Source organism: Loxodonta africana, chromosome 1 (genome assembly GCF_030014295.1).
Source record: "Loxodonta africana isolate mLoxAfr1 chromosome 1, mLoxAfr1.hap2, whole genome shotgun sequence".
Taxonomy (NCBI): Eukaryota; Metazoa; Chordata; class Mammalia; order Proboscidea; family Elephantidae; genus Loxodonta; species Loxodonta africana.
In genome coordinates, this window is record NC_087342.1 from 224136318 (window position 1) to 224149499 (window position 13182).

General features: G+C 40.7%; 1 protein-coding gene across 20 annotated transcripts in view; it reads right to left on the reverse strand.

Moving 5' to 3' along the window:
- IPCEF1 (interaction protein for cytohesin exchange factors 1) overlaps positions 1 to 13182 on the reverse strand; it is a 319466-nt gene that overhangs the window by 264800 nt on the left and 41484 nt on the right. The window lies entirely within an intron of this gene.

Consider the following 13182-nt stretch of genomic DNA (forward strand, 5'->3'; position numbering starts at 1 on the left):
GTCTTTCTTCCAAAGCTTCTCTGGGTAGACACACAAACCTCCAACCGTTTGGTTAGCAGGTGAAAGCATTAACTGTTTGCACCGCCCAGGGATATAAGCTTCAGGCCCCACAAAATCTAGATCCACCCATGTTATCTCCGATCCGTTACATTATAGCATGGTCTAAACTGACCTATGAAGAATAAAAAGAAGAGTCTATGTCCATATTTGGGCCATCATCCCTGGGCCAGGCAGTAGTGATGGCCAGATCTGTGATATTCCCCAGGGGGAATGAGAATCTTGGGCACCGGAGTTGAGGCACCTTTCCAACCTTGACATATGAGCATGGTGTTTTGTTAAGATGCCTGTGAGTTTCCTGTTCTCCAGACTACAAAAGCATTTGTTTAGCCTGCAACATAGATTAGCTGTTCTCCCGTACTTGCCGGGACCATTAAATACAATTGACTGATTCTCAATCCATGTCAAATGCTCAGCTACAATAACCAGTGTTTATATAACATATTTAAAGGTACATCTGTCACTGTATATTCCAGTTATCTACTGTTTCCTAGGATTTCAGGAATTCCATGTTACCCTGAAATTGTATGCAGAATTCAATGTGTGTATGCGTTTACCGCTTTCATTGGAGTCTCATAGCGGTCCATGATACATCTATAAATTAACAATCACTAATCTACATTATATGTGTAAAGCAGAGGGCCAATGAAAATGAGGGAAACCTTCAATGCCGTGGGTTGACACCATAGCCACAACAATGGACTAAAACATAGCAACAGTCCTGAAGGTGTACAGGACCAGGCAACATTTCAATCGGTTGTACACGAGTCACCATGAGTAGAGAGCAATTAACAATAACAACATCTACATTTCAAGATCAAGTGCATCCAAGGAAGAGTGCTAATAATAATAATAATACCTTATATCCCTAATTACATTAGATATTTGTAAATCCATTCCTTTATTAAGTTGGGTCAGCAGAAATGCATGCCATTGATTTACGCTGAGAAATTATAAGAAAGAGCCCAACGAAACAAGGAGGTTTTTTAATGGTATTGCTCATTTTCATTAGTTTGGTAGACCATTGTAAGGTAAGGCCTGTGGAAATTTCTCCCCAGTTTCAGTACAGAAATACTTGGAAATCTATCATATTTTATAGCATATGTGATATGCATCTATGATAAATTGTTTCTAACTCTTTGCATTGAATGTCATAAAACTCAGAATCAAATTTGTCATTAGACTCCAGTGATGCATGGGACCTTCTCACACACACTTCATATATTAACCTCACTCAGGACACCTCTTATTTTCCATTCTCATTTTTCTTTTGTTCCTTTTTTTCTCCTCCACTCACTTGTATCACGCTTTGCTATATGCATTTGTGCAAGTTGCCCCAAATCCTTTCAGAAACAAGGCAGGTTCTAAGTAAGAATATAAATGAGTGAACAAATGACATTTCTATTTGAGAATTTAAAATACAAATATTCACAACTGCATTTGGAATTTTATACAAATTCACCTTCTCTTTACTTATTGACTATCTTATCTTATATTTTGCATTTATGACAATAGTAAAAAATCTATTATCTGGCTATCTTATGTATTAATGATGGTTATGGATTGGGTAGTGTCCCCCAAAAATGTGTGTCAACTTGGCTGGGCCATGATTCTCAGTATTGTGTGGTTGTCCTCAATTTTGTGATCTGATATAATTACCAACGTGTTATAAATCTTAACTTCTATGATATTAATGAGGCAGAATTAGAGGCAGTTATGTTAACGAGGAAGGATACAATCTACAGGATTAGGTTGTATCTTGAGTCAATTTCTTTTGAGATATAAAACAGAGATTGAGCAGAGAGGAGAGGGAACTCATGACCACAAGAAAGAAGCAATGGGAGCAGAGCTTGTCCTTTGGACTCACAGTCCCTGTGCCGAGAAGCTTCTACGCCAGGGGAAGATTAATGACAAGGACCTTCACCCAGAACCAACAGAGATAGAAAGCCTTCCCCAGGAGCTGGCACCCTGAAGCTGGACTTCTAGCCTCCTCATCTGTGAAAGAATAAATTTCAGTTTGTTAAAGCCATTATAATGACATGTGCAAAGAGCTGGAGATGGAAAACCAAAAGGGAAGAACATGCTCAGCATTTCTCAAGCTGAAAGAATTGAAGAAAAAATTCAAGCCCTGAGTTGCAGTAGTGAAGGATTCCATGGGGAAACATCAAACACAGAAAGCATCAAAAGAAGATGGAAGGAATACACAGAGTCATTATACCAAGAAGAATTAGTCGATATTCAACCATTTCAAGAGGTGGCCTATGATCAGGAACCGATGGTACTGAAGGAAGAAGTCCAAGCTGCTCTGAAGGCATTGGTGAAAAACAAGGCTCCAGGAATTGATGGAATATCAATTGAGATGTTTCAACAAACAGATGTAGCGCTGGAGGTGCTCACTCATCTATGCCAAGAAATATGGAAGACAGCTTCCTGGCCAACTGACTGGAAGAGATCCATATTTATCCCTATTCCCAAGAAAGGTGATCCAAACGAATGTGGAAATTATAGAACAATATCATTAATATTACACGCAAGCAAAATTTTGCTGAAGATCATTCAAAAATGGCTGCAGCAGTATATCGACAGGGAACTGCCAGAAATTCAGGCCAGTTTCAGAAAAGGACGTAGAACCAGGGATATCATTGCTGATGTCAGATGGACCTGGCTGAAAGCAGAGAATACCAGAAGGATGTTTACCTGTGTTTTATTGACTGTGCAAAGGCATTCGACTGTGTGGATCATAGCAAACTATGGATAACATTGTGAAGAATGGGAATTCCGGAACACTTAATTGTGCTCATGAGGAACCTTACATAGGTCAAGAAGCAGTTGTTCGGACAGTAAGAGGGGATATTGCATGGTTTAAAGTCAGGAAAGGTGTGCATCAGGGTTGTATTCTTTCACCATACCTATTCAATCTCTATTCTGAGCAAAAAATCCGAGAAGCTGGACTATATAAAGGAGAACGGAGCGTCAGGATTGGAGGAAGACTCATTAACAACCTGCGTTATGCAGATGACACAACCTTGCTTGCTGAAAGTGAAGAATATTTGAAGCACTTACAAATGAAGATCAAAGACCACAGCCTTCAGTTTGGATTGCACCTCAACATAAGGAAAACAAAAATCCTCACAACTGGACCAATGAGCAACATCCTGATAAATGGAGAAAAGATTGAAGTCGTCAAGGATTTCATTTTACTTGGATCCACAATCACCAGCCGTGGAAGCAGCAGTCAAGAAATCAAAAGATGCATTGCATTGGGTAAATCTGCTGCAAAGGACCTCTTTAAAGTTTTGAAAAGCAAAGATGTCACCTTGAAGACTAAGGTGCACCTGACCCAAGCCATGGTATTTTCAATCGCATCATATGCATATGAAAGCTGGACAATGAATAAGAAGAATTGATGCCTTTGAATTGTGGTGTTGGCGAAGAATATTGAATATACCATGGACTGCCAAAAGAACAAACAAATCTGCCTTAGAAGAAGTACAACCAGAATGCTCCTTAGAAGCCAGGATGGCGAGACTGCCTCTTACATACTTTGGACATGTTGTCAGGAGGGATCAGTCCCTGGAGAAGGACATCACGCTTGGCAGAGTATAGGGCCAGTGGAAAAGAGGAAGACCCTCAATGAAATGGACTGACTCAGTGGCTGCAACCATGAGCTCAAGCATAACAATTGTAAGGATGGCTCAGGACCATTCTGTTATGCATAGGGTCACTATGAGTCGGAACCGACTCGACAGCACCTAACAACAACAGCAACAAAGCCATCCAATTGTGGTATTTCTGTTATAGCCGCGTGAGATAACTAAGACAACAATGTACATCTGGCAGTAACAAATGCAGAGGTGCAAGGCAAGAGTAATGCTGGCTTTGATGGTAAAGGTTATGAGTCAGTTTGTCCAGGCCATGAATCAGTGATTTGGCAGTTATATAATGATATAATTTGGCAATTATGTAATAATGCAGTCATCCTCCATTTTGTGATCTGATGTGGCCACCCTCCATTTTCACATAACACTGATTTCTCATAACAACCTGGTCTTTAGAACCTAATCATATCAATAAATGAGAAAAGGGTGTACTTATTTGAAGAAACTTAAAATATATATCTCAACTGTGCTCATAATCCTTTGAAAGTGATTTCCATGGGTCCTTAACTTGGGGTTCATAAATTTCCCCTACCCACCAAGGGGCCTATGGACAGAATTCAGGGAGTCTGTACACTTGACTTGGGAAAATACATCTTCATTTTCACTAATCTCTAATGAAAAGCTAATATTCCCTTCAGTTATGAATGTTGGCAACAAACCACGGCAATGTTAGCAGTCTCTGTGAATTTGTTTCCCATAGAAATCACTAGTACATCTTCTATTACAGTTGTTCCAGCTATCTCAAAATATCACTTATGCTCATCACCACCATTCAAATGTTACAGACTTGCTGCTAGATCATGTTATCTAATGTGTCATTAAGGAAGCACATATATTACTATATCACAAACTCTTTAATATTTTGACAATTAAATTCATATATATTTATTTTCCTTTGTAACCCTTTGTATTTTGTTTCATACTTTTAAAAACATTATTCTGAAAAGGGGTCCATAGGCTTCTTCAGACTGCCAAGGGGGTCCAGGGCATAAAAAAAATTAATACTCTGATAAACACAAACTGTACTGATCAGAGTGTTTGCAAATATCTTATACTCTGACTAGCGAATGATGATTTCTTCTGATCAGAGAACAGTGGGTTCTCTCCCAGATAAAGGGGAATATTAGAAGTTGCATGCATCTTCCAGTCCCTTTGATAATAGAAGCTCACGATGAGCACACACACAATAAAACTTCTATTTCTTGAGTTTGCATTTGCACTTTCTGAAAAGGCAGCTAACAGCCTGAGAAGGCAGTGAAATTTTGGATAAGCATTTCTATCACTGAAAGAAAGAAAAATTGACTTAACATTTCACGTGTCCATACAAAAGCAATACATTTGACTCAATTATTTAAAGGCTCTTTGTCTATTTTGCAAAATTTCCCCTCTGTGTTTCAGACTTCTTTTATGTTTTTATAATGTGCCTTGGCACCTTTAGCAGAGTTTGAATAGGGCAAGAAAAAGAAAGTTTTTTTTTTTCCTAAGAAAGACTGTATGAAAGAAAGAAAGTATGGTCCCGTAGTGCTGCAAATGGTCAATGCACTTGGCTGCTAACCAAAATGTCGGAGGTTCGAGTCTACCCAGAGGCACCTCAGCAATAAATCCAAAGCCATAGAGTCGATTACAACTCGTAACGACCCTATAGGACAGAGCAGAACCGCCCTACAGAATTTCCAAGGCTGTAATCTTTACGGAAGCAGGTCATCATGTCTTTTCTCCCAGGTTGCCACTGGTGGGTTCAAACTACCAACCTTTCAGTTAGCAGCTGAGCACTTAACCACTGTGCCACCAGGGCTCCTTAGCTCAGAAGTAAGGCTTGACAATCTTCTTTCAAAAAATCAGCCATTGAAAACACATGGGCTTGCCATGAGTTGGAACTGACTCTACAGTAACTGGTTATGATCATTTAACATATACTTAATATAACTGCTGTTAGGACATTCACAGTTAGGACCTGGTACGAAGAAGTGAGTGTGTATTAATGTTGATGTGTTGGGGACAGGAGGGTGCACCTGCCATGCGGGGAGGCCATGCCAAGGAAGACATGAGCAAGGGCTGAGGAGGCTTTGTCCCTACTTCCCGAGGTTGGTTGTTCTAAGATCAGGAGAGAGAACAAAAAGGGACTGGGGAGAGTTTCTCTCACCAACCCACCCCACCCCACCCCACACTCCAGTAACAGTGGGCAGGGGGAGGCATGACTGACTCCTGGGATGTGGGGTATCTCTCTTTCCCCAACAGGAGGATCTTATCCCTGAGCCACCTGCCCCTATTCCAGTGGAAGTCAGGGTTGGAAACCAGAGCTCATAGTTACATGATAATACATCAGATGACCTAAAATCCTCTGAGCAGACATCACTTTGCATAACTAATAAGTTTTCCAAATGGCTGTTTTTGTTGCTTTAAATACTAACACAACAACATGGTAGTCATTTTGGATAGCTAAGTATATTATAAATGTACTATATACCTCCTCACCTACTTAGAAATGTAGACTGAATTAGTTTGTTCCTATATTCTTGACTCTGAGACAATATTTAAAACATCAGTTTTGTTACGAGGGTATATTACAAGGGTAATCCCCACCATTCACTGAGGGTCTTTGACCATAACCTGAATTTATGTGGAGGTCTTTTAAGTTCTCACAGCTGTATTTTTCTGGTTTTTGTTTGTTTGTTTTTGTTTTTTTAAGCTGCATCTAATCCTTTTCTGTTAGATGGTAAGGCATTACTTCTCTCTGTTGTCACTAATCCTAATGAAAAGTTTTGTTTTGTTTTGTTTTAATCTTTCTGTAGATTTGGAAGAACAAGCAAGAATGAATAGATACTAAGTGAGGACTTGAGAGCATTTTGAATTGAATAAAAAGTACAGGACACGAGTGCCATTATTTGTTGTTTGTGGTATCTGTTTGAGTGTTCATGTGGTTTTTTCTCACGTGTTGGTTCTTTGCTGTGTGCTGGCTGTGTAGGTTTATGGGAGAGCTAACTTCCAAATAAATGAGATTCAGCTGCACTTGATTTTCTGTGGAAATCATTCAGAGAGGCATCACTGATCTCATTTGTGTAGCTATACACCTAGTCGCCACAGCCCGTCCGTGGTGTCTTATGTGTTGCTCTGATCCTGGAAGCTATGCTACCAGTATATCAAATACCAGAGTCACCCGTGGTGGACCGATTTCAGCGAAGCTTCCAGACTAAGACATCTAGGAAGAAAGGCCTGTCAATCTGCTTCTGAAAATCATCCAATGAAAACCCTATGGATCAAAACAGAACATTGTCCAATGTAGTGCTGGAAGATGAACCCCTCAGAGTGAAAGGCATTCAAATACACAGTAGCCACAACAATGGACTGGAGCCTATCAACTATGGTAAAGATGACACAAGACGAGGCAATATTTTGTTGTGTTGTTTATGCGGTCACCACGAGTCAGAGCTGACTTGATGGCAATTAACGACAACATATCAACTCAAAGAAATTCTCATTCCAGTTTTCAGCTGCCAGCAAGCTCTGTAATTGAGTTTAAATCTCCTGAATCTAGTAACTGAAATGTTGAGAGGCCTTAGCTACACAAACCACTAGGTCCTGCTGTCAGAAATCTCTGAGTCACACACTCATTTTCATAGAGGCACCAAAACCAAGCTGTCCCACTTCCTCTTCCCCTAGGCTTTATTTGTCTCATTTAGTTGTAACCACACAACGTGGTAGCAGGAACAGGGACACATACTGAAATCCTGGTTCTCCCTTTTACTGCCTGTGGGACTTTGGGGAGACTATTATTTTCTCTGTGTCTCAGCTCTTTCATCTGTAAAGTATAACTTAGGACCCAGAGTGTTTTTGAGGATTAAGTGATGAGTTGGTGGTATAGTGCTTAAGAGCTACAGCTGCTAACCAAAGGTCGTCAGTTTGAATCCACCAGGCACTCCTTGGAAACTCTTTGGGGCTGTTCTACTCTGTCGTATAAGGTTGTCATAAGTCAGAATCAACTTGGAGGCAATGGGTTTGATTTGGTTTTTTTGTTATCAATTGCCATCAAGTCAATTCTGACTCGTGGTGACCCTGTGTGACATAATATCCATGAATTTACCCAGTTAGCACCAGGTACTTAATAGATGTTTAATAATTATTTATTTCTCATCCCTTCCCATGTTTCTTTAATTCCCTGCTGATTGACTATTTATCACCCAAATATACAGACCACCTTCAGAACAGACATCATCTTCCATGAGGCAATGCTTATCAGCAGCCAAATAGCTTTAGTAACTCCTCCTAAGTCCTCATCAGATATTGAACGCAGCTGTATTATAGCACTTTCCACACTGCAGTATAATTGCAGTTTTGTGTGTATGTCAGCCTCAGACCATGAGTTTCTCAAGAGGAAGGTTGACGTCTCATTCACCTCTGCATTTTCTACTCCTAGCACATTACCTAGGACATTAGTAAGCATTTAATAAATATATAAAAGAATGAACCACCATTTAGACACCCTAAATGGGAGTTTGCTTATGTTGTTTTTGTTGTTAGTTGCCATCAAGTCGATTCCAAAATGTGTGCTGGGTAGAACTGCTCCATAAGGCTTTCAAGGCTGTGACCTTTCAGAAGCAGATCACTAGGCCTGTCTTCCAAGGTGCCTCTGGGTAGATTCAAATCACCAACCTTTTGGATAATGCTGTATTTTTATGCAAATAATGCACACGGTCTACACTGGTTCGCCAACCACGCTTTCTCCCATGAGGCATTTTTATAAGCACCATTACAAAAACACCTCTGGGGGGGAGGGTTGGCGCAGTTGGCAAACATAGAAGGCATGAGTTATCTGCATAAAAATACAGTAGTCAAATGCCTAACCTTTTGTGCTACCCAGGGACTTCTTGCTTATATTAGGAAATTGGGCAAATCTGCTGCAAAGAACGTCTTTAAAATGCTGAAGACCAAAGATGTCACCTTGAAGACTAAGGTGCGTCTAACCCAAGCTGTGATATTTTCAATCAAATCATACGCATGAGAAAGTTGGACAATGAATAAGGAAGACCGAAGAAGAATTGACATCTTTGAATTGTGGCGTTGTCAAAGAATATTGAATACACCATGGACTGCCAAAAAGAATGAATTAAAAAAAAAAAAAAAATTTTTTTTTTTTTTAGAAGTACAACCAGAATGCTCCTTAGAAGCAGAATGGCAAGACTGCATCTTACATACTTTGCACATGTTGTCAGGAGGGATCAGTCCCTGGAGAAGGACATCATGCTTGGTAAAGTAGGGGGTCAGCAGAAGAGAGGAAGACCCTCAACGGGATGGATTGACACAGTGGCTGCAACAATGAGCTCAAGCATAACAATGATTATGACCGTGGCACAGGACAGGGCCTTTTTTTCCTGTGGTACATAGGGTCACTGTGAGTCAGAACGAACTCAACGGCACCTAACAACAACAACAACAAATCTGGTATAGTAAGTATTTGGATGAGAAGCCAAAGATCCTGAAAAAACAAAGCCCACGATGACCATATCTTCACAGTTACCCTAGTCTGATGATCTTGCCCTTCCCAACTGTTGGCTGTCTACTGACCTCCTAGCACCATGCTGGGTCCATAACATTAACCTGGGCAATTTTCCACCCGTATCTTCAATTTGAGGGAAAAAAAAAAAATCCTCATCTGTATTTCTAGGCAGAGCCAGGCTGATCTTAAATCATAAAAAAATAAAGAAGAAGGTGGTGCCTCCTTTCCATCCAGCCTGCTCCATCTTGATCTTTACCCAGTCAGGAGTCTTTCTTAGGAGGAAAAAACAGCTACAGCTAAATATCCTGGATCTCCAAACTTGCCTTTTGTTATTTTGGCGCCCTTTCTTCTTCACCTACTGTGCCCTCTCCATCAGTAATTGCTGCCCCTGCATTCATTGCCAGGTGTTTTTTCCATTTCCACAGCAACCACCAGGCCTTCGCACTTCCTGCTTCTACCTTCAGTCTGTATTTCTGCCTTCTTTCTCCTGCTGCTCCTACTTATCCTACACACACTTATCAGAATGATTCACAAAATCACATCTCACTTGTTTAAATATACATATCAATGAGTTCTCCATCTCTAGCTTTCCTTTTCATGAAATTGCCCCCAACTTCCTTCTTTTTCCTTCCCACCTTACTCTGCCATCTAACTCTAGTAGTAAAATTAACCTCATCAAGGCTCGTTTTTCTATTTACTAAGGATTTCTTATATGCTTTGATGCTTTCTATCCAGAATCCCCTTCCTCCTTAACTCATCCGAACTCATGTCCTTTACTTCCTCGAAATCCTAGAATTTTAGAGTCAATAAAATGGCCTTGGAGGGCACCCAACAATTCTAATACAATCCTCTTATTTCTTTATAGTCAAGAAACAAAGACCCAATAACTGTGACGTCCTAATCTCAGGATTAGCCGAGCCCAACTCTATGCCTGCACCTGGGAAGCACTGACTCCGCAGGGAAGCAGGCGGTAAAAGGAATACCATGGAGCACACACCGTTGGCCAGGCTCTGTTCTGGATGTTTCCACATCCACTCATAAGCCCATTTTGTAAACAACGAATCTGAAACTCAGGTAAGTAACTTAAGTAAATGAAGTAGGTCAAGGTCGCACACCTTGTCAAAGTCAGACTCAGTTCTCAAGACTAGGTTTGTTACCACCACCCGCCTATCTCATTTTTTTTCTATACCTCCCCGCCTCTCCACTAGCAAGCACTATATACAACTTACATGTGCATTTAGTTCCTCTGCATACGTCATTTTACACAGGTGAGCCAGAACAATGTCTTCTAGTACTTCTTTTACACTTAAACTCATCCACTCTCCAGTAATCTCTCCCACCAAATTACAATAAAAACCACACAAATACTAGACTATTTAATAAGATTTAGACTCTTTTGCAAGTCTCTATTTACTGTGAGCAGACCATGTCTTCATTGCTAACCATACCCTGCTCTGCTTCAGACACTTGTAAAACCAAAATGCATTGCTGTAGAGTCGATTCCAACCTTAGCGACATTGCAGGAGAGTAGAATTACCCCACAGGGTTTCCAACGCTGTAAATCTTTACAGAAGCTGACTGCCACATCTTCCTCTCATGGAGTGGCTGGTGCATGTGAATTGCCAAACTTCTGGTCAGCAGACGAGCACTTAACCTTTGTGCCACCAGGGCTCCTTCATCAAAACCAAAGTGAATAAAAATTGGTGTCTGCTGACAGAATTAACTCCAGTGGAAACCCTGGTGGCGTGGCGTAGTGGTTAAGTGCTACGGCTGCTAGCCAGAGGGTCAGCAGTTTGAATCCACCAGGCGCTCCTTGGAAACTCTGTGGGGCAGTTCTACTCTGTCTATAGGGTCGCTATGAGTGGGAATCGACTCGACCGCACTGGGTTTGGTTTTTGGTGGTTATATGCTAAGTATAATACACTATTACAGTATTTGGATACGGAGCCATTCTTAGTATCTCAAGTCCTCTATCCTCACATGCACCAACTGACAAATATTAACCAACAAACACAAGCTTCATTTGGTAAGTATAAATAGCCAGCAGCCTCAGCAATTTCCAGGGGGAGAAGAATGAAAGAGGAAGAAAGGAACATGAACCACTTGAGAGGAGGCCAGAAGCTATGATGCAGCTGCTTATATTCCCTTCTGAAAAATTTTAATGAGGGCTCTCAATTTAAAATTATACCTTTTTGCAAAACTTAGCCAGAAGCTAGGCTTTTTTCCCAAAGCAGTAGCGTTTTTATACAGAACAAATAACAAAGCTCACTTCATGTTAATTTTCAGGCTTCCTGAGAAAAGACATTATCTCTTCAACCTATTTTTGCTATTTAGTTGAAGGAAATTATATTTATTAATAAAATTAGTTTTCACTGTATTCGGCTTTCAGGTGAGGTAATCTGAAACTGGGGCTAGAGCTAATCAAGAATTTGTGTTAAAAGAGAGTAAAAGAATTATAAATACACCAGCTCCTCTCAGAATTCGGTGGAAAGGTAATAAGCATTTGCAAGGTCTAGATTATCCACAAGGTAGTAACACCGTTGACTGTTCTAATTTTAGGTCAGTTTTATAGGATGAAATATTTTCCAATTTAAGGTTAGTTGTGATGCCTCCAGGAAACCCTGGTGGCTTAGTGGTTAAGCGCTACAGCTGCTAACCAAAGGGTCGGCACTTCGAATCCGCCAAGTGTTCCTTGAAAACTCTATGGGGCAGTTCTACTCTGTCCTATAGGGTCGCTATGAGTCGGAGTCAACTCAATGGCACTGGGTTGGTTTTTTTGGTTTTGTGATGCCTGCAACTCAGAACCCAGAGACAGGCCATTAAAAATGGGTTACACAGTACTTCCTAGTTCTCCTTTTAAAACTGTAAACAAGCACATTTATTATTTTTTTTTTTAAAAAAAGGAACTCCGTCACAAGTATGTCAAGTCATCTTAGGTGAGGAAAGATTTGTAAAGAGATATATGAGGAAGAAGGTCAGCGTTTGCTAAAACATGTTGTCTCTTCTAAATAATTGATTTCAAACGGAAGACAAAGTAGCACTTACTGTTATTATCTAACCCTCCTCCCTCCCATTCCTCAAAAATCTTTTTCAGGGAATCTTCCCTAAACTCCTTTGACTGAGTCAAACCAGCCAGCATCTGGGCTCAGAATAGAAAAACCTCTCATTCACAACCCTTAAGGATGCAACAAACTCACATTTATTTGCATATTTAAGCTTAATGTGTTAAATGCCTGCCAGCCTGCAGGGAAGAAGGAACAGTTATCTCTACCTTCATATCCTGTCAGCCCTTCCATCTCACATTCAACCACCTCACCTTTCACAGAGGAAAGAGAGACCATTCTGACACACCTTCTGCCCTTCTTTTCCTATTTAAGACCAATCCCCCCACCATGTTTGGGACCAAGGTCTGCTCTCCTAGCTCTTCAGGGAAAGTGTTTATTATCCCCTCTCTTCCCTTGTATCTCAGACCATTTCTCTCTACTCTCTTCCCTTTTAAATCCATAATCCTGCTTTATCCCCAAGAGGATAAAGTTGCTGGTTCTAACCCACCAGCCGCTCCAAGTTGGAAGATGTGGCAGTCTGCTCCCGTAAAGATTGCAGCCTTGGAAACTCTGTGGGGTCACTGTGAGTTGGAATTGACTCACTACAATGGATTTGGTGTGGTTTTTCCTTTATTTCCTTTTAAAAAATCCTTTTCCTCTAGAACTGCATTTAGCCACTACTCACTTTTTAACCTTCCCTTCAGTCAAACTTCTAGAAAGAAGGTTGCACTCATCGTTCTAGTCTTCACTCTGCATTCACTTCTCAGAGAACTACAAGTGAACTTCAGTCTGGCAGCTGTGTCGAGATACCATTTGCCAAGTCGAGTTGATCCCTACTCCTAGGGATCCGTATATGTCAGAGTAGAACTCTGCTGCATGGGGTTTTCGGTGGCTGAGTTTTTGGAAGTAGATCACTAGGCCTTTCTTC